The 26,694-nt window shown below is 50.8% G+C and overlaps 6 non-coding genes across 6 annotated transcripts; all 6 read right to left on the reverse strand.

Moving 5' to 3' along the window:
- Positions 1-4,507: 4,507 nt before the first annotated feature.
- Positions 4,508-4,620, reverse strand: LOC128452529 (U5 spliceosomal RNA). Its single transcript, XR_008341021.1, has one exon. It is a non-coding gene; the product is annotated as a U5 spliceosomal RNA (small nuclear RNA).
- A 19,752-nt stretch (positions 4,621-24,372) lies between these two features.
- Positions 24,373-24,564, reverse strand: LOC128452855 (U2 spliceosomal RNA). Its single transcript, XR_008341336.1, has one exon. It is a non-coding gene; the product is annotated as a U2 spliceosomal RNA (small nuclear RNA).
- Positions 24,565-24,744: 180 nt separating this feature from the next.
- LOC128451993 (U5 spliceosomal RNA) lies at positions 24,745-24,857 on the reverse strand. Its single transcript, XR_008340504.1, has one exon. It is a non-coding gene; the product is annotated as a U5 spliceosomal RNA (small nuclear RNA).
- Positions 24,858-25,371: 514 nt separating this feature from the next.
- On the reverse strand, positions 25,372-25,563 carry LOC128451776 (U2 spliceosomal RNA). The gene has a single exon (XR_008340307.1). It is a non-coding gene; the product is annotated as a U2 spliceosomal RNA (small nuclear RNA).
- A 180-nt stretch (positions 25,564-25,743) lies between these two features.
- LOC128452517 (U5 spliceosomal RNA) lies at positions 25,744-25,856 on the reverse strand. The gene has a single exon (XR_008341010.1). It is a non-coding gene; the product is annotated as a U5 spliceosomal RNA (small nuclear RNA).
- A 514-nt stretch (positions 25,857-26,370) lies between these two features.
- Positions 26,371-26,562, reverse strand: LOC128451957 (U2 spliceosomal RNA). The gene has a single exon (XR_008340477.1). It is a non-coding gene; the product is annotated as a U2 spliceosomal RNA (small nuclear RNA).
- Between the last annotated feature and the right edge of the window lie 132 nt (positions 26,563-26,694).

The following is a 26,694-nucleotide window of genomic DNA, read 5'->3' on the forward strand; positions in this document are numbered from 1 at the left end:
TTTGAGGCTTCAGGATGAGCCTGCAACCACCTGGCTGCATGGTTGTAATGCCATGGCTGCTGCTCCACCCTGGGTGCCAAATTGTTCCAGACAAACAACCCCCTAGCTTGGTACGCGAAATAGAGCCGTAAAAAGTAGCCTGAGGGGTGCTCTATCGGAAATGATAGTTCCCTACACAAGGAAGAAACAAAAATGCAGTCCAGCTTCAGCGGGAGGTGTGGCACATTCCTCTCTCCTGCTTCGATACCAGCCAGCATGCGTGTCCTCGCCACATATTCGTATCTCCCCCCCCATATGAAATCGAACACAAGGCGCATGAGAGGTCTCCTCATGCTGACTGGCAGTGGGTATATGTATGCCAAATATAGGAGGGATGGCAGAATGTCTATCTTCAGTAAAAGTACTTTCCCTATAAAGGTCAGACACCTGCTCTTCCATAGTGCCAGCCTCTTCTGGACTGCTGTAAGTCGCCTGGTCCAGTTGATCGTGGCACTGTTGGCTGTCTCAAAGCTGACCCCTAGTATCTTCAGGTGACCTGTGCAGAGCGACAACCCTCCCGGTACATCCGTCCTTTCTTTCTAGCTCCCAAAGAACTTGACCGAGGACTTAGCGTGATTCAGTCTTGCTCCAGACATCCGACCTAAGTCCTGAAAAATCTCTAAGGATCGGATCAGGCTCTCATCACTGTCCAGCAGCAGTGTGGTGTCGTCTGCATACTGTGACAGCTTGACCCGCAGGCCTCTGCTGCCGGGAACCAGGAAACCTTTCACCCCTGGGTCAGCCCTAATAGCTGCCGCCAGGGGCTCTATGTAAAGGATGTAGAGCAGCGGAGAGAGTGGGCAGCCCTGTCTTACCCCTGAGTGCAACCTGAAAACTTCCCCTAGGTGACCGTTGACTGCCACTGTGCTCCCCACACCTGTATATAATGTGCGCAACCATCCGACAAAACCCTTGTTAAAGTCTAACCTTTCCAATACCCTAAACATAAAGCCCCAGTGAACCCTGTCAAAGGCCTTTGCCTGGTCGAGACCCACCACCATCAATGGCAGGTGTCTGTCTTTCACCCAAGCGGCAGCGTCTCGTATGAGCTGGAGATTCCATCTCACAGTGCGTCCCGCCACCCCACACGTTTGGTCCACATGGACGACGTGTGGAAGCGCTGTGCCCAGACGATCCGCTAGGACCTTTGCCAGGAGTTTATAGTCAACACACAACATGGTCAGTGGCCGCCAGTTCCCGAGGTCGGTGCCATCTCCTTTTTTAAACAGAAGGGAGATCACGCCTGTAGCCATAGTCCCTCCCATTGCACCTGTGAGAAGCACTGTGGACAACACCTCCAACACTACCGGCCCGAGAATCTCCCAGAACTTGAGATAAAACTCCACCGTCAGTCCGTCGATGCCAGGCACCTTCCGCCTGTTCATTTGACCAAGGGCACCCCTGAGCTCTTTGAGGGTGAGCGGGGCCTCCAAAGTCTGTGCTATGTCCGACGGCACCTGCTTGGTCAGTAAGTTCAGGAAGTACTCCCCTCCCCCTACATCTACCTCTTTCTCCTGGAAACTTGTGCGGTAGTGGTCAGTAGCAGCCCCCACCATCTCAGCTGCCTCCGACACTACCACACCCTGCTTTTCCCTGATCCCGGTCTGTACCTGTCTTTTCCTGTCTGCCCGTATTGAGCTGAAGAAAGCAGCGGAACATGTCTCGTGCTTCTCCAGGTAATTTTGTCGCGCCAGCAACAGGTAAGCCCGGGCCCTACCCTCAAAGACCTCGCTAAGCTTTGCTTTTAGGGAGTCACAAGCCCACTGATTTACTGTGCCAGTGCTGTTTCCTTTGCTGTATTCGAGCTCGAGGAGACGCTGTTAGCGAAACACCTCTGTCTTTGCCAACCTCACCTTCTTTTTAGAATAACTGTCGCAAAACATTTTCATGCGTTTCTTGGCTACTTCCAACCACTCCATCACTCCAGTACACAATGGTCTTAGTCCTAAAAGTTTTTTGAAAAACAGTTCAAAACTTCGTTTGAACATGTCCTCTTCTAGTATGCTTATATTTAGGCGCCAGTACCCACGCCCAAAAACAGGCAGGCACAGGCGCACCTCAAACAGCAGCCCATCATGGTCAGAGAAAAACACAGGGAGCAGTCGACCTGATACCAACATCATAGACTTTGTGACAAACACGTAGTCAAGACGTCTATACGTACCGCGTGAATTACGCCATGTGGGACCGTCTGCCAGTGGCCTGACCATCCTCCCCCCATCTACTAACCCGTGTCTAGCCATGAGGTGGGAGATATAAATATCGCTGGTATCCCCCCCCTTGCCTAACTGCACATTGAAATCCCCACCTACAATTACCTGACTATTGGTGGCCAGGTGTGACTCTACTAAACCAAACATTTCTTGTCTTTCCCTCTGAGTTTGTGGTCCATACACCACAACAACCCTCAGCTTGTTTGTCCCCCATGTGATGTCAGCACCCATTATCCTCCCTTGGACAATTATGAACACATCCTCCACCCTAATCTCTTTAACCCCAAACAATACCCCTACACCTGTAGAGTGGACCCCTCCCACACTCCAGATTGAATCCCCTTTCGTCCACTCCCTTGAGAATTTCGCTACATCCCCTATGTCCCTTAAATGAACCTCCTGCAATAAACAAATATCAACATGCAGATGGTCCACAAAATCATAAACAACCCTTCTTTTAAACATGGTCCTCATTCCTCTTACATTTAATGAAAGCATCTTTACTACAGCCATTATAATTTGTATTTTTGAATTCTTTACTGCATCAAAACAATCCCCCCCCAAATACAACCTCCCTACGGCAAGAAGAAGTCCTCTCTCTCCATCTGGTCCGCCCAGGAAAAGGGCATTGGATTAGGCGATGTTGATGGCCTGTTGGGTCCCTCATATGCATCTTCCCCCATAGGGGATAGTATGTTGAGCAGGTCTGGAGGTAAATCCAGCTCCAGCCCACAACCTACGTTTGGCAGCTCACCTGGATCTCCTCCAATATGCTCCATAGCCTCCCCACCCTTACCTAGCCCTATGTTACCCCCTTCCTGCTCCTGATGTCCTCCCTCCTCTGCAGCCCTTCTTTGCTGCTCTACCCCACTAACCATCCCACCATCAACTCCCTTCTCTTGGTCCTGTCCCTCTGCCCCATTGCCTTCCCCCTTTGACTTTTTACTATGGCCCCCCTCCTTACTCTCTCCGCTTCTAATTGTCTTACCCCCTCCGAAAACCTGTGATCCTTTCCGTGCCCCCTTCTTGATCTTGGAGGTGGCTGGATCTGGGCTGATGGGAGGAAATTCTCCCTCTGCGTTGTCACAGGTCACCTGGGCTTCGCTCTCCCCGGTGGCACTGCCTTTTGTTCCTTTCTCCAGGGGGACTTCCTCTGTTCCAATCTCAGAAAAATGTACCGTGTGCATAAGCCATTCTCTCTAGGCACGGGTCCCTTTCCTGGATCCTTTGCTTTTTCCGGTTCTCCATTGGACTTGGCCACTTCCGCGAAGGTCCTCCTCCGGCTTGGACAGTTGCGGTACAGGTGGCCCATTTCACCACATCCATGACAGGCCTTGGGCCCTGTGCACTCTTTAGCCTCATGGCCCCCTTGGCCACAGGTACGGCAGCCTGCCTCTGTATGGCCAGACTGTCTGCAACGCCTACAGAAAGCTGGTTGCCGGGCGTAAAACAGGTAACCGCGGTCCCCACCAAGGCTGAAAAGAGCAGGTGGCTGCTTCAGTCCTCCAGGTCCTTCTGGGTCAGGGTTCAGCAGCACTTGGAACTGCCTTCTTCCTGTCCAGAATCCCCTCATGTCTTTTACATACCTAGCACTAGTCACAACCTCTCCGTGCTGTCCCAAAAAAGCAACTAGCGCTCGGTCGGTGACGAAGGGGTTGTACGTATGCACCGTGACAGTTCTGAAATTTGGTCTGTCCAGGTTCAAAATCTTGTAACCGGCTATGAATCTTGTCCCAGCCTCCTTTCTACAGGCTTCAGCCACTCTTGAATACACATCCTCGCTTACCAGGGTAACGTCAAACGCTTTTTCTGGCTGATTCCACTGGATGCAGTATACATCTTCTACCTTCAACCTCAGTTGTTCCAAGATGACATTTTTGCAGAACCAGTCTCTCGAAATCAGATGTTCCTCCACCGTCTCCGCCTGGAAGCGTATCGTGAACCTCACACCGAACTTTGGGCTCGTCTGTTCCTTGGAGGACGTTGGGGCCATCTTTTTGTCAGCTGTGTTCCTTCTTCGTCCAACTTTGTTGCCGTTTCTCCACTTGATCTTAGCCAAAAAGCCGAGAAGCAATAATCCACAAGTGTTGGATGTCCACGCCAAGCTCTTGGCGCAAATCTCCCTTGCTGTGGTACCCCGTTTGTAGGTGTGCATAACAATGGCTGCTGCTCATCACCTCCGCCTAAGCTCTCCTGTGTGGACACTTGATTTCTGACCTAGACAATTCTTTGACTTTTCCCAATTTCATAAGGCTCAGCCATAAAGCAAAGCCTGCCAAAAATAGATTCAACTCATGTTTGTTCCTCTCCACGGAAGTTTTTAGTAAAAGGCGAAAGACTTGTGCGTTATGAAGAGAAACCAGAGTCAGCATGGCCCTCTGTTCAAGAGCAGCGGAGGAGCCTCTCGGTCACAGTCAGCACCTACACGGTGGGCCTCTCTTTGCTTTCCGCATGTCAGATTCTAGTATACAACATTCCCACCACGCCTCCATCTGCCAACCAAAATTATACAAGTCTTTATTTGCTCCTGCCCTGACTAGTGATTGGCTTTTAAGCCTTTATAACCCTTGTGTTGTCCCAGGGTCTGGTTGACCCAGCATGTGTTTGTGTGTGTGTGACAGTCTCCCGTCTTTGTGCGTGGCGTGCAGCAATACAAATTATTTTTAGAAAAAAACGTGTGCCACCTCATTTTCTTCTACTACTTCTTCTTCTTCTTCTTATAATTATAATTTTTATTATCACCGAGCAACAGCAGGGGCTTGGGTACGCCACGCTGGCAACCGGGGACGCTCGCGGCGCGTGCCCTCGGGTCACCGGGACCCCGGCCGACGTGTTACAGGCCCTACGTCTAAAAAGAATACAAATTAATTTCCTTCTTCCTTTATTATTATTATTATTATTATTATTATCATCATCAATGAGCAAGAGTCTTTTTCTTCTCCTTCTTCTCCTTCTTCTCCTTCTTCTCCTTCTTCTCCTTCTTCTTCTTCTCATCACCGAGCAAGAACAGAGGGACGCCGATGGGAGAGATGGCCCTCAACGCGAGCAGCCGCGCAAGCCCCTCGTCGCGAGCCTTCGGGTCACAGAGACCCAGGGCAAAGAGATTCCCCGACCCGGGCATCCCAGGGGTCCCACGATTCACCGGCCCTACGTCTTTGCGTGTGTCATTCAGCTATAAGAGAAATAATAAAAATTTGTTTCCTTTTCTCCTTCTTCTCCTTCTTCTCCTTCTTCTCCTTCTTCTCCTTCTCATCACCGAGCAAGAACAGAGAGACGCCGATGGGAGAGATGGCCCTCAACGCAAGCAGCCGCGCAAGCCCCTCGTCGCGAGCCTTCGGGTCACAGAGACCCAGGGCGAAGAGATTCCCCGACCCGGGCATCCCAGGGGTCCCACGATTCACCGGCCCTACGTCTTTGCGTGTGTCATTCAGCTATAAGAGAAATAATAAAAATTTGTTTCCTTTTCTCCTTCTTCTCCTTCTTCTCCTTCTTCTCCTTCTTCTCCTTCTTCTCCTTCTTCTCATCACCGAGCAAGAACAGAGAGACGCCGATGGGAGAGCTGGCCCTCAACGCGAGCAGCCGCGCAAGCCCCTCGTCGCGAGCCTTCGGGTCACAGAGACCCAGGGCGAAGAGATTCCCCGACCCGGGCATCCCAGGGGTCCCGCGTCACACCGGCCCTACGTCTTTGCGTGTGTCATTCAGCTATAAGAGAAATAATAAAAATTAGTTTCCTTTTCTCCTTCTTCTCCTTCTTCTCCTTCTTCTCCTTCTTCTCCTTCTTCTCATCACCGAGCAAGAACAGAGGGACGCCGATGGGAGAGATGGCCCTCAACGCGAGCAGCAGCGCAAGCCCCTCGTCGCGAGCCTTCGGGTCACAGAGACCCAGGGCGAAGAGATTCCCCGACCCGGGCATCCCAGGGGTCCCACGATTCACCGGCCCTACGTCTTTGCGTGTGTCATTCAGCTATAAGAGAAATAATAAAAAATAGTTTCCTTTTCTCCTTCTTCTCCTTCTTCTCCTTCTTCTCCTTCTTCTCCTTCTTCTCCTTCTTCTCATCACCGAGCAAGAACAGAGGGACGCCGATGGGAGAGATGGCCCTCAACGCGAGCAGCCGCGCAAGCCCCTCGTCGCGAGCCTTCGGGTCACAGAGACCCAGGGCGAAGAGATTCCCCGACCCGGGCATCCCAGGGGTCCCACGTCACACCGGCGCGCAACTTGGAGCGTGGCGTGCGGAGAGTACCAAAAAAAGAGTCAGACGCTTTGCCACCGCATCGTAATTTTCTTTTTTTTTTGCAACGCTCACCGAACAAGAACAGGCTCGAGTACGCAACGCTGGCAGCCGGGGAAGCTCGCTGCGCGTGCCCTCGGGTCACGGGGACCAGCTCGGAGAGAAGGCTGTTACTAACAAGGCATCCGTGGTACAAGTCGGTACAACACCGTGCTGTTGTCCCTGACGAGGTCACGCGATGTCACGTCAAGATCGTTTCACCAGAGAACAGGTTCTCGAACAGCTGTTCTCCTCGAGACAATCCTCTGAACAGGCAGAGGACCAAGACGAAGAAGACGAAGAAGAAGACGAGGCAGAAGACGAAGAAGACACCGACGACTGCGTCGACGAGGACTACGACCCGGTGCGTGACACCGCTGCTGCAGAGTCCTCATCGTGCACATCCTCGGCAAAAGAAGAAGAAGAAGAAGAAGAAGAAGAAGAAGAAGAAGAAGAAGAAGAAGAAGACTTTTGACTTTTAAATAACTTTATTTAAGAGACATTATCAAAATAGCTCTTAATTACTCAAAAACCCTTTTTTTTTTTTTTTTTGGGAAAAGACAAGGGATGAAAACATTATATACACGCACACATCATAAACCAACCCTAAAAAGTTAAAACCAGAGACTGGTTCTCCCCCAGTGAGCATAGGACCTGTCCCACCCCCTACACAGCCCTGAAACCCTCCAAATTGCTAGTAAGTGTAAAATACGCATGTTCAATGCTCAGCCGAGCTGCCACAAACCCCCTCAAACAGCGCAGTGGATCTGTCCATCCTCCCCCAGCCATTTTGTTTTTTCTACTAATCCAGGTTGCCATCTTTGCATTAGAAAAAAGAAAATTCATTAAAACCATAGTATGTTTTTTTCTTGCTGTGTACATGGGTCCAAACACAAAAAGTGGCAACGAGAAAACCTCTCCTAACCCCCCCACCCACTCCTGCAGCTGTTTAAACATTTCAGCTAACCTGGGACAGGACACCACTAAGTGCTCCAGGGTCTCAGGCAGTGAACAGAATGGACACCCCCCCTCAGTGCTTGGGTCCAGGTGAGCTCTGTATCTGTTTGTAGCTAGAGCTCCATGTATAATTCTCCACTGGATGTCTGCCATCCGTCTCTCCACCGGAGGTTTATACAGGACCCGCCAGCTGCCACTAGGGGAATAGTCTGAGCCAAAAACCTCAATCCATTTCGACTCCCTGACTCCTTCAAGAGAGCGACAGTTCAGGACCTTCACGCAGCTATGGTAGAGCTGTTTCCCTCCAGAGTTGTTGAAGGTGCCCAGTGCTGGAGTCCTGAGGGCTAGCAGTTGGCCGCTCTCTTCTGTCCACTCCCCCACTGCAGGACTCACCTTCAGGATAGGGAACACGTATTCCTGTGTTTTGGTCCACTGGTCCGCCTGACTTTTGTTCTGGGCGAAGGTCCGCAGAGCCTGGGGCAGTGCCTGCCACACCTCATCCACGAGGCTCCGCAGCATTCTGGTGGATCGAATTCCCGTCACCTCTGCCAGCCTCTCAAGTGACGTCCGGGTCAGGTGGCCCAGCTTCACTATTCCTGCCTCCCTGAACTTGTTTTTTACCGTTGTTGAAGTGGGTGTGGATGTCAGGACTGAAGTGACCAGGAAACCATTATCAAACAGTGGCTCCTCAAATAGCCACATCCCAGGCGCGGGGTCAGGAGTTCTCGTGAAGTTGAGTGTCCTCCAGGCATCTATCACAGAGGTGTAAAACTGCGTGAGTCCAGTTAGTTTGTGCTGCGGAGAGTTCAACAGGAACAGCTGTTTGTCATAACCAAGGCCCCCGGCTCTCCAGAGCAGCAGGCGTGCCACAGCCGACCAGCACAGTGTGGGGCCGTACAGGAGCCTCTGGGCTGCCTGCAGTCTGAAGGCAGCAGTCCTGGATATGATGTCTGTCAGTCCATGGCCCCCCTCTGCCACAGGGAGGTACAGCACGGACGCCCGCACCCAGTGGTGACCCGACCAGAAGAAGTCGACCAGGAGCCTCTGTAGTTGCTCGATGAGTCCCGGTGGAGGAGTGAGCACATAGAGTCTGTGCCACAGGGATGCTGCAACCAGGTTATTGACTATCAGACTTCTTCCCCTGTAGGACAACTGGGGTAGCAACCATTTCCATTTAGACAACTTGACCTGCACCTTTCCCAGCACTCCCTCCCAGTTCTGCCTCTCTTAGCTTCACTGCCGATATGCAAGCCGAGGACTTTTAACCCTTTAATTCCCCATGTCAGGTTCCCAGGGAGACGGGGTACTCTCCCTGCGTCCCACTGACCAATCACACAGGCTTCACTCTTACCCCAGTTAACTTTTGCCGATGAAGCCTTCACATACAATGACAGACTGTCTCTAATTCTTGTATGTCTGCCTGATCCTTGACAAAGATGTTCACATCATCCGCATAAGCTGATATTACTATTGGGGGGCTGTGAGCCAGCTCAGGCAGACGCAGGCCTTTCAGCCGAGTCCTGAGCCGACACAGGAGCGGTTCGATTGCCACACTGTAAAGTTGGCCTGAGATGGGGCATCCCTGCCTTATCCCTCTTTCAACTGGTACAGGTCTGCTCAGCCCTCCCCCCACCTTCAAAACACAACACGTATCATTATATAATAGTTTCACCCAGGACAGAAAATGCTCCCCAACACCGAAAGCCTGCAGTGTGGAAAACAGGAATGAACGATCGACACGATCAAATGCTTTTTCCTGGTCAATGGAAATAATGCCAATATTAATATTACACGTTGTACACAGATCAAAAATGTCTCTCATTAAAAACAAATTGTCTTGCATTGACCTACCTGGTACACAATAGGATTGGTCAGCACCAATAAACACTTCCATAAAAACCTTGAATCTTTTTGCTAAAACCTTAGATAAAACTTTATAGTCACTACATAAAAGAGAGACGGGTCTCCAGTTTTTCAGCAGGGTCAGATCCCCTTTCTTCGGCAGGAGTGATATTACAGCTCGTCTGCAGGAGGCTGGAAGAAGCCCCTTCCCAAACGACTCCTTCAAGACATCCAGCAGATCCTGTCCCATAATGTTCCAGAAATGTTTTAAAAAATCTGCCGGTAATCCATCCAAACCTGGTGACTTGCCTGCAGCCATCTGCGAAACTGCAGTGGTCAGCTCCTCCAGAGTGATGTCCGAGCTCAGGATGTCCCTCTCACCTGGACTCAGCTGTGGGAGGTCCTGCAGCAACTCGGCCACAGCTTCAGCGTCACACTCCTCTGCCCCAAACAGGTCGAAATAAAACTCCACTGCGTGTCTCCTCATCTCGGCTGGTTCTGCTGTTATATTCCCATCCGGCAGCCGGAGACCCACCATCTGCTTCCCCTGGGCCACGGATCTCTCCAGATTAAAAAAGAAAGAAGTGGGTGCGTCTATGTCTTTTAATTTCTGGAACCGAGCTCGAACCAGAGCTCCTTTGGCCTTCTCCTGGAGAAAGGAGTTTAGTTGTTGTTTTTTAGTTTTTAATGTCTCCGTGTTGGTAGGTACACTTTCCAGCTCCTTTATGTCGGCCTCTAGCTGCTCCATTGCTCTTTTAATGTTCCCTGAAGAGTACGCAGTGTATTGCTGGCAGAACACCTTAATTTGACCCTTGCCAACCTCCCACCACTGACACAGGGAGGGAAACAACTATTTCTTTGATTCCCAGTTGGCCCAGAACAGCTTAAAATTCCCACAGAAATTTAAATCCTTTAAAAGCTTAACATTAAAATGCCAGGAGGATCCAGGCTTTCTAGCAGGAGATAAAAGTAGATCTACTAGAACTAAATGATGGTCTGTGAAGCCAACCGGGTGAATTTGACAGTTTGTCACACGGGTAATAAAAGGAGCGGATATGTAAAATCTGTCCAGCCGGGCACCATGGATCCTGCCGTCTGTTATCTTTATCCAGGTGTACTGCCTGGCCGAAGGATGTTGCCTCCTCCACGGGTCCACTAGATCTGCCTCCTTGACTGTCTGGCCCAGGAAAGAGGAGGACTGAGGATGGAGCTCCTGTCCTGTTCGGTCCAGATTGACATCCGTGCAGCAGTTCCAATCCCCCCCCATTACAATACATTCCCCTTGACCAACACTACCCAACATGTTTTTTAATAATTTAAAAAGAGTAACCCGTTCAGGACCTTGGTTGTGTGCATACACGTTGATTAAATTAAAAATAATACTGTGTATTTCTACTCTTATAGTCAGAAACCTGCCTGCCATGCTCTCTGTGCTGGATAGAATTGTCATGTTTAAAGAGGGAGAAAATAACACAGCGACTCCTGCGCTCAGGTTAGAGCCATGGCTGAGTATGTGCTGCCCCCCCCACCATACTCCCCAGTCTGTCTCATTCAGGCAATCACTGTGTGTCTCCTGTAAAAAAAGGACATCCAGCTTTTTTACTTTAAAAAGTTCTGATACTAAAAACCTTTTCTGAGCACTTCTACCCCCGTTAATGTTTAATGAGGCTACCCGTAATGCCATGAGAGGATAAAAAATGCAGCTTAAAAAGACAAACAGGTACACACAGCAGAACGAAAACACCCAGTGATGAATGGTCATGGTCAATTTTATTTACAACTTTTTCTTCTCTTGGACCGTATATTACATGGTAGACCTTTTTTAGCCGCAGTGACATGCTTCCTGAGCCTATACCTTCTTTTCTCATCCAGGACATCCGTCCCCACCACCTTCTGCAGTGTACTGACTGTCTGAATGAACTTTTCTACGTCTGGGAAGTACTCTCCTACTTCCACTGCTTTGCCAAATGATTCATCCAGAAACTCATTGACCTCTTTTAATGAATATAAATCTGCGCTTAGTGAGATGCTGTCAGCTAGAGACACATTATCAGATTCATAATCTTCCTCCACATCCATCTCACTAACCTGACTGTTGTTTACTTCAGCCTGTGGTTCTGCCTGCTGTGCAGGACCACACTGCATCTCCTGTTGTTGCTCGGCAACAACCACCTTTTCTATTTCAACCTGTTTCTCACATCTCTTCTTCGACCTCACCGCAGCCACCGGCACTACCGGTACCACCGGAGCCGACCCGGGAGCCGCAGCCACCGGAACCGCATCCGCGGCACCGGGAGCCGCCGCCCCCAGAACCGCATCCGCGGCACCGGGAGCCGCAGCCCCCGTAACCGCATCCGCGGCACCGGGAGCCGCAGCCACCGTAACCGCATCCGCGGCACCGGGAGCCGCAGCCACCGGAACCGCATCCGCGGCACCGGGAGCCGCAGCAGCAGAACCAGTAGCCGCAGAGGACGCAGCAGCACCGGCCGACCGGCCCCACGCAGGCCGAGTCACCCCAGCGCTGCCCTCCCCTCCTTCCGCTCCAGCGGCCCCCCCCGCCCGTCTCCCGTTCGGGCACGTCACTTTCTTGTGTCCCACTTCTCCACACTGAAAACACTTCATGCTCCCCGAGCTCGCATAAACCATGTAGAACTGTTCCTCGTAGCGAACCCGGAAAGACACGTCTAGTGTCTGAGACTCATTCTCCAGAAACATGAAGGCTTGTCTCCTCAGAGACTGGACGTGCTTCAGCTTCGTGTCTCTGCACCCCAGAGCCACCGCGCGGAACCCACTCGCGAACTTCCCGAACCTCCTCAGCTCTCTCTCCAGAGCTTCATTGGGGATGAACGGGGGGACACCGGACACGGTGATCCGGGTGGAAGCTACCGCTAGCGGGGACACTTGAATGAACTCCTCCTCTAAAGTTAAACCGCTCTCAATTAGCTTAGTGACCGAGTCTGGATCTTTAAAAAAGATCACCAGCGCCTTGTTCATCCTGGAAGCGTAGGTGATGTTCTCATTTCCCACCTGCTCCCCCACAGCCAACAGCACCTGCTCCACCGTGGAGCTGAGCTGAGGCACCAGCCTGACGCCATGTCTCAGGGACATCGGCGGCGTCCCTGCGGACGCCATCCCCCCCACAGACACGGCAAACACAGACAAACTACACTAAACGTACACAAACACTACACAACAATGAACATACAATAAACATACAGAAATCTGAATAAGTTTGAACGCACTTTCCTTCACCTCCTCTGTCTTCACAACTACACCTCCACCAACGAAGAAGAAGAAGAAGAAGAAGAAGAAGAAGAAGGAGAAGAAGAAGTAGAAGTAGAAGAAGAAGGAGAAGAGGGAGAAGGAGGAGAAGGAGAAGGAGAAGAAGGAGGACACGTGGAAAGAGAGACCTTCCTGTCCAAAAACGGAGAAATATCATGGTCCTCGACGGCGTACCACCGAGAGGACCGCTCCGCCTCCGCCTCCTCATCTACGTCCTCCGCTACGCCCGTCGGGGTCCCTTACCCGGGTCCCACGACGCACGCGACTTCCGGCGTCAGCGACGCGGTCTCGACGTTCGGCCTGTTCGTCACGCCGACGGTAGAGAACATCGTCTTGGAGATGACTAATCTGGAGGGTCGTCGGAAATACGGCGACGGCTGGAAAGGGATGGACGCGACCGACCTGCGCGCCTACGTGGGGCTGCTGATCTTGGCGGGCGTGTACAGGTCCCGGGGCGAGGCCGCCGCCAGCCTGTGGGACGCCGAGAGCGGCCGCGCGATATTCCGCGCCACGATGCCCCTGAAGGTCTTTCACACGTACTCCCGACTGCTGCGATTCGACGACCGCGAGACGAGACGTGAGAGACGCGCCTCTGACAAATTGGCGGCCGTGCGAGAGATCTGGGACGCACACGCGCCAGGCCGGTGTCCTTTCCGACAGTACATGCCCAGCAAGCCGGCGAAATACGGGATCAAGTCGTGGGTGGCGTGCGACGCCAGATCCAGCTACGCTTGGAAGATGCAAGTCTACACCGGAAAGCCGAGCGGCGGGCGTCCGGAGAGGAACCTGGGGCTGCGGGTCGTGCTCGACCTCACGGAGGGACTGAGCGGGCGCAATGTCACGTGCGACAATTACTTCACCTCCTACGAACTCGCGCGGCGGCTCCTGGAGAGGAACGTCACCGTGGTCGGCACAGTTCGGAAGAACAAGCCCGAGCTCCCGCCCCGGCTGCTCGCGGTCAAGGGACGAGCGGCGTTCTCCTCCGTGTTCGCCTTCATGCCCGCCGCCACTCTGGTGTCGTACGTCGCGAGGAAGAAAAACAGGAACGTGGTGCTCCTGAGCACTCGGAGGCCGACGTCAGCGACCGCGCGGACGGCAAACCGGTCGTCGTCCTGGACTACAACAGCAACAAAGGAGGCGTGGACAACCTGGACAAGGTGATCGGAACGTACAGCTGCAGGAGGAAGACAGCGCGCTGGCCCCTGGTCGTCTTCCACAACATCCTCGACGTCTCTTCCTACAACGCCTTTGTGATATGGCGAGAGGTCAACCCCGACTGGATGGCGGGCAAGCGGAACAGGCGCAGGGTGATCCTCGAGCGGCTGGGAAAGGCTCTCGTGGCGCCTTACATCGTGCGGCGGGAACGCGTTCCCCGCACCGCGGCGTCAGTTGCGGTCGTGAAGGCTGTGAAAGCGGCTGCGGTCGCGGCCGCGGCCCCCGTCGCCAAGCCGAGAGACGATGACAGCGATCGAGACGACGCTCGGCCCGAGCGTCCGGCCGCCCCTCCGGCCCTAACCCCACAGCAACAGCAACAGCAACAGCAACAACCCCAGGGTCCGGCCTCCTGTCTAGCCCTGGTCGTCGCGGCCGCCGCCGCCGCCACCGCCGCCACAGCCTCCGTGGCAGCCCCGCTCGCCGCGAGCAAGAGGAAGAGGTGTCAGATATGCCCCAGTCTCAGGGTCAGAGGGACGCCGATGGGAGAGACGGCCCTCAATGTGAGCAGCCGTGCAAGCCTCTCGTTGCGAGCCTTCGTGTGTCAGAGACCCAGGACCCGAAGAGACTCCCCAACGCGGGCATCCCGGGGGTCCTAGGTCACACCGGCGCGCAACTTGGAGCGTGGCGTGCTGGGATTACACCGGCCCTACGCCTGCGTTGGGGATTCTCTTCGGCCTGGTTCTCTGAAACCCGCAGGCTCGCGCCGAGAGAATTGCGTGGCTGCTCGCGTTGAGGGCTGAGTACACGACGAGGGGAGCCGGACAGGCACGCCTTCGCGGGTCTCAGGGTCGCAGGGACGCCGATGGGAGAGACATCACTGTGACCCTGAGACTCGCGAAGCCGTGCCGCTTTGGCTCCCATCGTCGTGTCCTCAGCCCTGATGCTGCTCAGTGATTGTTGAAAAAAGAAAATTAAGATGCTGTGGCAAAGCGTTTGACATTTTTTTTTGTAATCTCTGAACGCCACGCTCCAAGTTGCGCACCGGTGTGACGTAGGACCCCTGGGATGCCTGCGTTGGGGAGTCTCTTCGGGTCCTGGGTCTCTGAAACCCGACGGCTCACACCGAGAGTCTCGCGTGGCTGCTCGCGTTGAGGCCTGTGTCTCCCATCGGCGTCCCTGTAACCCTGAGACTCGTGGAGCCTAGCCTGTTTGGTTCCTCGCGTCGTGTACTCTAGCCTGTTCTTGCTCGATGATGAGAAGAAGAAGATGAAGAATGAGGAGAAGGAGAAAGTCATTTGTATTATTTCTCTTACGACACATGCAAAGACGTAGGGTCGGTGTAATCTCAGCACGCCACGCTCCAAGTTGCGCGCCGGTGTGATGTAGGACCCCTGGGATGCCTGCGTTGGGGAGTCTCTTCGACCTGGTTCTCTGAAACCCGAAGGCTCGCGCCGAGAGGCTTGCGTGGCTGCTCGCGTTGAGGGCTGAGTACACGACGAGGGGAGCCGGAGAGGCACGGCTTCGCGGGTCTCAGGGCCACAGGGACGCCGATGAGAGAGACATCCCTGTGACTCTGAGACTCGTGGAGCCGAGCCTTTTTGGCTCCATGCGTCGTGTCCTCGAGCATGATGTTGCTCAGAGATCGTTGAAAAAAGAAAATGATGATGTAGTGGCAAAGCGCTTGACTTGTTTTTGTTTTCACTTGCGTTGAGGGCCGTCTCTCCCATCGGCGTCCCTGTGACCCTGAGACTCGCGAAGCCGTGCCTGTGCGGCTCCCCTTGTCGTGTACTCGAGCCTGTTCTTGCTCGGTGATGAGAAGAAGAAGATGGAAAAGGAAGAGAAGAAAAGAAGACTCTTGTGCAGTAATAATAATAACAAAGAAACAAATTTTTATCATTTCTCTTACAGCTGAACGACACATGCAAAGACGTAGAGGCTTGCGTTGTTGCTCCTGTTGAGGGCTGAGTACACGACGCGGGGAGCCGGACAGGCACGGCTTCTCAAGTCTCAGGGTCACAGGGACGCCGATGGGAGAGACATCGCTGTGACCCTGAGACTCGTGGAGCCGAGCCTGTTTGTATGGTCGGTGTATCTCAGCACCCCAGGCTCCAAGTTGCGTGCCGGTGTGACCTAGGACCCATGGGATGCCCGCGTTGGGGAGTCTCTTCGGGTCCTGGGTCTCTGAACCCCGAAGGCTCGCAACGAGGGGCTTGCGCGGCTGCACGCGTTGAGGGCCGTGTCTCCCATCGGCGTCCCTCTGACCCTGAGACTCGTGGAGCCGATCCTTTTTGGCTCCCCGCGTCGTGTCCTCGAGCCTGTTCTTGCTCGGTGATGAGAAGAAGAAGATGGAGAAGGAGGAGAAGGAGAAGAAAAGAAGACTCTTGTGCAGTAATAATAATAAAAACGAAACTGATTTTTATAATTTCTCTGATAGCTGAACGACACATGCAAAGATGTAGGGCCGGTGTGTCGCGGGCCCTGTCGCTTGTCGGTCAGGGCCTGTGACCCTGAGCCTGTCCGGCTCCCCTCCTCGAGCCTGTTCTTGCTTGGTGATGAGAAGAAGAAGACGAAGAATGAGGAGAAGGCGAAAAAGATGCGCGCCGGTGTGACATAGGACCCATGGGATGCCTGCGTTGGCGTGTCTCTAGGGGTTGGGTGTCTGAAACCCGAAGGCTCGCAACGAGGGGCTGGCACGGCTGCTCACGTTGAGGGTCGTCTCTCCCGTCGGCGTCCCTGTGACCCTGAGACTCGCGAAGCCGTGCCTGTCCGGCTCCCCTTACTCAAGCCTGTTCTTGCTCGGTGATGAGAAGAAGAAGATGAAGAATGAGGAGAAGGAGAAAAAGAAGATGGTTGCTCGCATTGAGGGCTGAGTACACGACGAGGGGAGCTAGACAGGCACGGCTTCGCGAGTCTCAGGGCCACAGGGACGCCGATGAGAGAGACATCCCTTTGACCCTGAGACTCGTGGAGCCGAGCCTGTTTGGCTCCCCGCGTCGTGTCCTCGATCCTGTTGTTGCTCAGTGATTGTTGAAAAAAGAAAATTATGATGCAGTGGCAAAGCGCTTGACTTACGAGGGGCTTGCACGGCAGCTCACGTTGAGGGCCGTCTCTCCCATCGGCGTCCCTGTGACCCTGAGACTCGCGAAGCCGTGCCTGTCCGGCTCCCCGGGTCGTGTCCTCGAGCCTGTTCTTGCTCGGTGATGAGAAGATGAAGAAGAAGAATGAGAAAAAGGAGAAACAGAGGACTCGTGCGCAGTAATAATAACAATAAAAAAGAAACTGATTTTTATAATTTCTCTGATAGCTGAACGACACATGCAAAGATGTAGGGCCGGTGTGTCGCGGGCCCTGTCGCTTGTCGGTCAGGGCCTGTGACCCTGAGCCTGTCCGGCTCCCCTTACTCGAGCCTGTTCTTGCTTGGTGATGAGAAGAAGAAGACGAAGAATGAGGAGAAGGCGAAAAAGATGCGCGCCGGTGTGACATAGGACCCATGGGATGCCCGCGTTGGCGTGTCTCTAGGGGTTGGGTGTCTGAAACCCGAAGGCTCGCAACGAGGGGCTTGCACGGCTGCTCACGTTGAGGGCCGTCTCTCCCCTCGGCGTCCCTGTGACCCTGACCCCTGTACTCGAGTCTGTTCTTGCTCGGTGATGAGAAGAAGAAGATGAAGAATGAGGAGAAGGAGAAAAAGAAGATGGTTGCTCGCGTTGAGGGCTGAGTACACGACGAGGGGAGCCTGACAGGCACGGCTTCGCGAGTCTCAGGGTCACAGGGACGCCGATGGGAGAGACATCCCTTTGACCCTGAGACTCGTGGAGCCGAGCCTGTTTGGCTCCCCGCGTCGTGTCCTCGATCCTGTTGTTGCTCAGTGATGGTTGAAAAAAGAAAGTTATGATGCAGTGGCAAAGCGCTTGACTTATTTTTGTAATCTCCGCACGCCACGCTCCAAGTCGGCCGCTTGAGTTGAGGGCCGTCTCTCCCATCGGCGTCCCTGTGACCCTGAGACTCGCGAAGCCGTGCCTGTCCGGCTCCCCTTACTCGAGCCTGTTCTTGCTCAGTGATGAGAAGAAGAAGACGAAGAATGAGGAGAAGGCGAAAAAGATGCGCGCCGGTGTGACCTAGGACCCATGGGGTGCCCGCGTTGGCGAGTCTCTACGGGCTGGGTGTCTGAAACCCGAAGGCTCGCAACGAGGGGGTTGCGCGGCTGCTCACGTTGAGGGCCGTATCTCCCGTCGGCGTCCCTGTGACCCTGAGACTCGCGAAGCGGGGCCTGTCCGGCTCCCCGGGTCGTGTCCTCGAGCCTGTTCTTGCTCGGTGATGAGAAGATGAAGAAGAAGAATGAGAAGAAGGAGAAAATGAGGACTTGTGCGCAGTAATAATAACAATAAAAAAGAAACTAATTTTTATAATTTCTCTGATAGCTGAACGACACATGCAGAGATGTAGGGCCGGTGTGTCGCGGGCCCTGTCGCTTGTCGGTCAGGGCCTGTGACCCTGAGACTCGCGACACTGGACCGACCCGGCTCCCCGCGTCGTGTACTCGAGTCTGTTCCTGCTCGGTGATGAAAAGAAGGAGAAGGAGTTGAAGGAGAAGAAAATAAGACTCTCTGCGAGCCTTCGGGTCGCAGAGATCCAGGCACGGACAAAGCACGGACTGCTGCCTACATCTCAGGGGATCTGGAGGAATACAGGAAAATCCAGGTACACACGCTCACAGATTACAAAGCTAAAACCAGCAGTGCTGATGTAGTGTCTGCATCTCTCCCAGAGGACGACGGGCAGGCAGCGACTCTTCTTCCTCCGCAGGCTGCGGAGGCTCCACGTGGACTCCAGGATTCTCCAGGCAACTTCTACAGGTGCACTACAGAGAGCATCCTGACTGGCTGCATCACCGACCGGTGTGGCAGCTGCACCGCCCTGAACCGTGAGGCTCTACAGGGGGTGGTGAAGTCCGCCCAGCACATCACCAGGACGGCGCCACCATCCATAGAGGACTTCTACAAGCAGCGGTGCAGGATGAAGGGCAGCCGGATTTTTAAAGACCCCTTTCACCCCAGCCATAAACATTTTTGCCTGCTGCCATCTGGCCGACGGTACCGCAGCATCAGGGCCCGCACCACCAGGCTCAGAGACAGTTTCATTCCCCAGGCCATGAGATTTTTACACTCCTCTGAACTGCAATAACTCCCACAAACCAGCACCGTGACATATTTGCATCATTGCACAAAATTACCACTATTTATGTTTTATTTTCTCTTCAGCTGTTAACAATATGTTGGGGACAAAACCATGTCCCAACATCCCCCCTGTGGCTTCAGGGATCGCACCTGATGTGGGTTCCTGAGGGCATATCTGAACATGTTTAGTGCAAGGCTGGAAAAGTCAATTGTCAGTTCATTTGGACGGTAACATCTGGGCATTTGTATATACTATCTAGTTAAGCTAAGCAAGATTCAAATTAGACAAATCATTCAGAGTTACAGTAACAGTACAATATGAATAACCTGTGCTGTTCACTAGGTTTAAGGAGAAAACAGAAAAATTTGACATTTGTAAATTTGCAAAATCTCAAAATTCAAATGACTGTATCCTTGTTTCTGTAATAATATGCTAATGTCCTAACCTGTGTGGTATGGACTTTTATTATGATATGAAAGGTGTTCGATCCAAACATATTTACAAAGTTGGCAGTGGTATATAAGTTTAATCAGAATTTAGGTTTTTGAGTTTGCTGCTGAAAAAAAACAGTTTTCCTATTTTAACTGCATGAAACTTAATACTGACTGTCCTTACAGGATTTAACTGTGTTTTGGTTATGGCCGTGAGGAGCGAGCTTTGGATCGCCTGTGTCTCGGCTCAGGGCTGTAACGCGCTGCGGGGCCAGGCTCTAAGTTGCGTTCAGAGGCGCTGTCACTGTGTGCTCGGTCATAACCATATTTTGAACTGTACTCAGAGATGCTGTCGTCATCTTCTGATCTGTTTGGGCCAGAATGTCAGAGTACGGCTTCCTGCAGCTTCTACTGTGGGAATGCCTATCTCTGGGCAGTTGGTGAACATGGCGGATACGCTCTGTGTCCCCATGCTGCCTGCTGTCTGAACCTCCTGGAGTAGAAAAGCATTTTGTGATCTAAGGGCATTTACCTCCTGTTCCATGGCTGCTTTGCTCTGACAGGCAAGGTTGATTTGCCTGTGGAAATTAAGAATCATACATTTCAACAATGGACCCTTTAATGCTGTTTGAGCATCACACCTGTCATTAAGTAGAGAATATATTTCTTTATTACACTCATTGAAGTTCAACTTGTTGATGAATTCAGGATAGCCGGGGGTCAGGCTCGTTGCTAGGGAAGAAACAAACTGTTCTACAAAGGGGTTCTCCATTGTTGAATCAGTAATGTAATGATTAGATTTAAGTTTATAAATCAACAACAGTGTGGTTGGCTTTGGTGTTGCGATGGCAGACACCTTGTAGTGTGGATTTGATCACACACTAGCCTAACCAAAACTATGTAGAGTAAAACAATTCACCAAACTTTGAATCACACTAACTGATATGCAGGGCAGTAACAGTTAGGGGTTCTATAAATTCACAGAGCTGTAAGCATGCTGTGGCTCTTTCTCATGTTCTCTTATCCAACTTAGGCATATAAGCTAGGCAGTAACAGCCAGGTACAAGCTCTGTTACATAGGGTAAGCTATGTCTTAATTCAACAGCATTTAACAGTTACAGGCAATTTTGCAGCTTGACCAGTTAACATTGAATATGTGATATTCAAATGTTAAAAGAAATTCTTAAAATTTCAACAAAGAACGTTCAACTAGAATTATTAGCAACAATAGCAATCGTTTAGGGTAACAATATGGGACTTAAAGTGGTAGTTCTTAATAATTAATTATTAATAAACATTTAATTTATGAGTAAATTAAATTTCACCACAATGCACTTGTTTGTAAATACGGTTGAATGTCTACTCCGCTTCTTCTTCTTCTTCTTCTTCTTCTTGGATAGATAGATGGGTACTTTATTAATCCCATGGGAAATTCAGATCATCCAGTAGCTTGTACACATCACTGACATACATACATATATCACATTTGGAGAACATATTTACAGATACAGGAATGGAATGCAATGATGTGATTGTGTCAGTGTCCAGTAGGAAAGTGTTCTCGTGCTGCTTGGGTGGATAGTACAATAAAATATAAACTGTATATATATAAAAACAGCAGAAAAACAATATATATATAAATATCTAAATATATTTTGAATATGTAGTGGTAAAGTCTTTGCATGGGGCTTGTATAGCCAGTAAAGGGATGGCCAGTGGGTTGGTATATAATAATGAGATGAGATGAGCAGAGAAGAGTAGATTCATTATTACAGCGATCAGCAAATAAAACTGTACTTACTCACCATGTAAATATCTTATTTTGGATTAAAAACAGAAGAAATTCTCACCCGGTGATGCGGCGAAGGAGCAACAAACTTAACACCCTTGTGTTGTCCCAGGGTTTGGTTGACCCAGCATGTGTTTGTGTGCGTGCGCGCGTGCGCAAGAACAGGTTCAGTTCATTCCGGTCAATAGATACAGGCAGCCGGGCAGGCTCGCTGCGCGTGCCCTCGGGTCCCGCAGACCCCCGATTGGAGACACTGCCCTCAACACGAGCGGCCGTGCGGGCCCCGCGGATCACGTCTTCGGGTTGCTGAGACCCAGACTGGAGACATTACCTACCGCGGGCTTAACTTGGAGTGTGTGGCGTGCGGAGATAAAAGTTAAAAAAAGTTAAACACTCTGCCACTGTATCGTAATTTAATTTTTTCAGCGATCACTGAACAACAGCTGATTTTTACTCACCTAACGATGGCTTCTCTCCTTCGAAATGAATCCTGCCTTTTCACTCTCTCTGCCAAAGACAGCGGCCGTGTTGGTCTGTCTTCTCTGTAACTCTGAGCTCGATTGATCCTAGCTGACAGCGTCCAGCATGAAAAGTGTGTCTGATGGTGAAATACTGTAAGTCAGGTGGTGAAAGTGGGGGTGAGTGTGTGAAGTCTTATGACTCCTGAAAGAAGAGAGACTCCACAGTGAAGGCACAACAGAGTAGACTTGTAAATGTGCTAAAAAAATCCACAAACGCTTTTATTATTTTTTTATTTCATCTTCCTTGTATTTCATCCTGATTTTTACCCCTAAACTGAATGGACATCTGACAAAAAAACATATGAATCTAAGCCATGATCTTATATAAAGGAACATAATATTAATTAAAATTAAACTTTCATTATATTGAAAAGCAATGACTCATTTGTTGTACATGTAGTTGATACATCTCACCACCCACTTCAGTATCTGGTTCAGTTTATGCGGCATATGAACGTAACTGATAATGGCTAGACCAGTATACTTCCCCTGTATCATTTTATGTGCTGCTGCACTGTATTGTAATTTTGTTTTTTCAACGATCACTGAGCAAGAACAAAAGGTTGGATAAGTGATCATCGTAGCATCTATAACTCTGAGCTCGAATGATCCTAGCTGACAGCGTCCAGCATGAAAAGTGTGTCTGATGGTGAAATACTGTAAGTCAGGTGGTGAAGGTGGGGGTGAGTGTGTGAAGTCTTATGACTCCTGAAAGAAGAAAGACTCCACAGTGAAGGCACAACACTGACATGTGAGCAATAACAAAAGGTTGGATAAGTGATCATCGTAACACCTATTTTCATGAAACATAACGTAAAAAAAATTGACAATGAGAGTGTAGCAGGGATAAAGACACACACTTTATTTATCATCTTTACTTCCTTACGACACAATGGTGTGATAAAGAGTTTTGCAACGCACCCATGTGGGGGCCGGAACACCCTCGCCCACGTCATCTAACTTCACACACATTACTCCAGAAGAAATAAAGGCCCTACAGTGAAGCGAAAACCCTGACATTTTAACAGAGTCAGCTGATGATCACAGAGCGGCCAGTCACACAGAGAGAGAGAGAGAGAGAGAGAGAGAGAGAGAGAGAGAGAGAGAGAGAGAGAGAGAGAGAGAGAGAGAGAGAGAGAGAGAGAGAGAGAGAGAGAGAGAGAGAGAGAGAGATTTTGATTTTTCAAGTCACTTTTATTTTCTCAGTGAAGTTCCAGAGAGAGAGAGAAGATACATTTATTGGCCCCACACACATGCACACACACACACACACACACACACACACACACACACACGACATGCAAATGGTGGAAAATTTGTTCTCTGCTTTTGTCCCATCTGATGAACACAGGAGGACACAATGGTGGAGCAGTGGGCAGCCATGCACAGCACAGCAGAGAGAAAGAGAGACAAAGAGGCCCCAGCATCCCCCAAGGCAGGCAGGGGATGTTCCCTCATTTTTCAGAAACGGGGGCAGATATGAGATATGCGCACCTTCTTGACCGGATCAGCCAGGGACAACACAGGTGTGAAGGAGCCCTGAGTGACCACTCCCCTCAAGTAGCTGGTTAACTTTTTCTACGCTATCTATAAACACCACCACAGCACTGTTCATACGTGAGGCAGACTTCACACTGTCATACCCCACAACCACTTCACCCACAGCCGGACTGACCTCCTCCACCGAGCAGTCCACAGCTGGACACAGTTTGATGCTGTGTCGGCGCGTAAGCTTGTGGAGGCCGGAGCCTCCACCTGCAGCAAACTTTCTCCAGCTCACTCACCACACTCACTCCCAAGATGCACACTATAAGAAATAAACAAATAAAAAGTAATTTCTTTTTTATTATTACTCAGCAAGAGTCGTCTTCTTCTTCTTCTTCTTCTTCTTCTTCTTCTTCTTCTTCTTCTTCTTCTTCTTCTTCTTCTTCTTCTTCTTCTTCTTCTTCTTCTCATCATCGAGCAGGAGCAGGTTTCGATTACACAAACGGATGGAGCGTGTCAGTCCAGCGTCGCGAGTCTCAGGGTCACAGGGACCCCGATCAGAGTGACCCTCAACGCAAGCAGCCGCACAAGCCCCTCGGCGCAAGCCTTCGGGTCTCAGAGACCCATGCCGATGAGACTCCCCAACGCGGGCATCCCAGGGGTCCTACGTCACACCGGCGCGCAACTTGGAGCGGGTGCGACAAATACATCTGCAAGGGCTGTTCGCTTTTCCACTGCCCTTCGTGCGCGTGCTGATGTGTGGTGGGCTGTGCGTGTGCACGTGTGCGCGTGCGTCTGTGTGTTTGAAGCAGGGTATCGCAAACAAGCGTTGGTCAAATCGCTACCCAAACGCTCACAGCCAACAACATGGGGAAGCAGGGACAACACAAGGGTTAAGCGATACATCCCTGAACCACTTACATTGGGTCCAAAAAGCTGACTCTGCTTTCTCACCAAGTCTCCCAGAGGATCTTGAGTGAAAACCAGTTTCAGTTTTTGACAAACGCTTCTGATTCAATTTGGAATCCAGTTGAAGCTCATTGTGACCCCGTGCAGAGTCATGCATGATCACTTCACAAGGCAGTGAGTCATCAGAGCGGTTTTGCACACTTGTCAAACTCTGCCAGGCCATTCCCTCAGTTTCATTGACCCAGTGTAGAATTCACCTTTAAAACTCCACAATTGTTTGAGGGTTTGCTTTTCTACAAGGTAAGAACAGAGTGCACCGTTCCCAGCGGCACTGCAATGCTAGGTCGATGCGTGGAGAGAAGGGAGCAAGCTCCAAATTTCTGCTCCTCTTGCCAAAAATCTGCTTAATATGTAGTCCTCATATAGAGGACATATCAGATATTAAACTGATAAGAACAGATACTACACTTGATCTTAGCCAAAAGGCCGAGAAGCGATAATCCGCAAGCATTGGATGTCCACGCCAAGCTCTTGGCGCAAATCTCCCTTGCTGTGGTACCCCGTTTGTAGGTGTGCATAACAATGGCTGCTGCTCATCACCTCCGCCTAAGCTCTCCTTTGTGGACACTTGATTTCTGACCTAGACAATTCTTTGACTTTTCACAATTTCATAAGGCTCAGCCATAAAGCAAAGCCTGCCAAAAATAGATTCAACTCATGTTTGTTCCTCTCCACGGAAGTCTTTAGTAAAAGGCGAAAGACTTGTGCGTTATGAAGAGAAACCAGAGTCAGCATGGCCCTCTGTTCGAGAGCAGCGGAGGAGCCTCTCGGTCACAGTCACCACCTACGCGGTGGGCCTCTCTTTGCTTTCTGCATGTCAGATTCTAGTATACAATATTCCCACCACGCCCCCATCTGCCAACCAAAATTATACAAGTCTTTATTTGCTCCTGCCCTGACTAGTGATTGGCTTTTAAGCCTTTTTAAGCGATACATCCCTGAACCACTTACATTGGGTCCAAAAAGCTGACTCTGCTTTCTCACCAAGTCTCCCAGAGGATCTTGAGTGAAAACCAGTTTCAGTTTTTGACAAACGCTTCTGATTCAATTTGGAATCCAGTTGAAGCTCATTGTGACCCCGTGCAGAGTCATGCATGATCACTTCACAAGGCAGTGAGTCATCAGAGCGGTTTTGCACACTTGTCAAACTCTGCCAGGCCATTCCCTCAGTTTCATTGACCCAGTGTAGAATTCACCTTTAAAACTCCACAATTGTTTGAGTGTTTGCTTTTCTACAAGGTAAGAACAGAGTGCACCGTTCCCAGCGGCACTGCAATGCTAGGTCGATGCATGGAGAGAAGGGAGCAAGCTCCAAATTTCTGCTCCTCTTGCCAAAAATCTGCTTAATATGTAGTCCTCATATAGAGGACATATCAGATATTAAACTGATAAGAACAGATACTACACTTGATCTTAGCCAAAAGGCCGAGAAGCGATAATCCACAAGTGTTGGATGTCCACGCCAAGCTCTTGGCGCAAATCTCCCTTGCTGTGGTACCCCGTTTGTAGGTGTGCATAACAATGGCTGCTGCTCATCACCTCCACCTAAGCTCTCCTTTGTGGACACTTGATTTCTGACCTAGACAATTCTTTGACTTTTCACAATTTCATAAGGCTCAGCCATAAAGCAAAGCCTGCCAAAAATAGATTCAACTCATGTGTGTTCCTCTCCACGGAAGTCTTTAGTAAAAGGCGAAAGACTTTTGCGTTATGAAGAGAAACCAGAGTCAGCATGGCCCTTTGTTCGAGAGCAGCGGAGGAGCCTCTCGGTCACAGTCACCACCTACGCGGTGGGCCTCTCTTTGCTTTCCGCATGTCAGATTCTAGTATACAACATTCCCACCACGCCCCCATCTGCCAACCAAGATTATACAAGTCTTTATTTGCTCCTGCCCTGACTAGTGATTGGCTTTTAAGCCTTTTTAAGCGATACATCCCTGAACCACTTACATTGGGTCCAAAAAGCTGACTCTGCTTTCTCACCAAGTCTCCCAGAGGATCTTGAGTGAAAACCAGTTTCAGTTTTTGACAAACGCTTCTGATTCAATTTGGAATCCAGTTGAAGCTCATTGTGACCCCGTGCAGAGTCATGCATGATCACTTCACAAGGCAGTGAGTCATCAGAGCGGTTTTGCACACTTGTCAAACTCTGCCAGGCCATTCCCTCAGTTTCATTGACCCAGTGTAGAATTCACCTTTAAAACTCCACAATTGTTTGAGTGTTTGCTTTTCTACAAGGTAAGAACAGAGTGCACCGTTCCCAGCGGCACTGCAATGCTAGGTTGATGCGTGGAGAGAAGGGATCAAGCTCCAAATTTCTGCTCCTCTTGCCAAAAATCTGCTTAATATGTAGTCCTCATATAGAGGACATATCAGATATTAAACTGATAAGAACAGATACTACACTTGATCTTAGCCAAAAGGCCGAGAAGCGATAATCCACAAGTGTTGGATGTCCACGCCAAGCTCTTGGCGCAAATCTCCCTTGCTGTGGTACCCCGTTTGTAGGTGTGCATAACAATGGCTGCTGCTCATCACCTCCACCTAAGCTCTCCTTTGTGGACACTT

Source organism: Pleuronectes platessa, chromosome 11 (assembly GCF_947347685.1).
Source record: "Pleuronectes platessa chromosome 11, fPlePla1.1, whole genome shotgun sequence".
Taxonomy (NCBI): Eukaryota; Metazoa; Chordata; class Actinopteri; order Pleuronectiformes; family Pleuronectidae; genus Pleuronectes; species Pleuronectes platessa.